The sequence below is a fragment of the Phanerochaete carnosa genome, assembly GCF_000300595.1.
Source record: "Phanerochaete carnosa HHB-10118-sp unplaced genomic scaffold PHACAscaffold_18, whole genome shotgun sequence".
Classification (NCBI taxonomy): Eukaryota; Fungi; Basidiomycota; class Agaricomycetes; order Polyporales; family Phanerochaetaceae; genus Phanerochaete; species Phanerochaete carnosa.
In genome coordinates, this window is record NW_006767645.1 from 51,920 (window position 1) to 52,866 (window position 947).

The following is a 947-nucleotide window of genomic DNA, read 5'->3' on the forward strand; positions in this document are numbered from 1 at the left end:
CCGACTTTGCCAATACCAGGCAAACCCTTCACCGAAGCACGTAGCTGCCGCCTATTGTGTTCTCAAGTACCTCCGCGGCACCTCCAACTATCGACTCTGTTTAGGTCAGAACAACAAGACCGATAGCCGTTTGCTCGGTTACACCAATGCAGACTTTGTGAACAACAAGGACAACTCCGTCTCAACATCCGGCTGGGTTTACAAACTCGGTAGAGGCGTGACCAGTTGGTCTTCTTGCAAGCAACGCTCTGTGGCTCGAGACACCTTCGACGCAGAGTACTTCGCAGCTGACAAAGCAGTCTGACATTTATAGTGGCTCGAAATCTTCGCTGAGTACATCGAACACCCACTTGCAAAGCCTGTCCCTCTCCACTGCGACAATAAATCTGTCGTTGACGCTGCCCAGTCACCTAACGTCAAGCATCGCACGAAACACACCCGCGTCAAAGCTCACGCTGTTCACAAGCAATTCGAAGCAGGTCTGATCGAACTCGTTAGGATTCCCGGTGTCGACAATCTGGCTGATATTCTCACAAAGCCTTTACCGGCTGAGGTACACAACCGTCACACCCAGTCTCTTGGCCTCGTTCCGTATCGCCTCGCCAAGGGGGAGTGTTGAAGCGCCTAGTGGCTCTGGCTCAGCGTTCCGCCCGGCATGGACTTAAGGTGGACATCTTAGATTAGGCACTGCTAATACGTAGATAGTGATTGGACAATCATATGTAGTGCTCCCACCCACGGACCTCTTTATGGCAGGCTTCCCCATTCTAGCGGACTTTCAATTTTGCTTCCTTTTGGTATATAAGGACTCCTCTTGCATCCCCACTCTGCGTGCTCTTTTCCTTCGCACCCAGAGTAAGTCCCTTCATCGCTCTTGCGCAGTATGCACTTATGCTTACGCCCTGTATAGCTAATCCCCCCGTGTGTATTAGATTAGATCTATACAG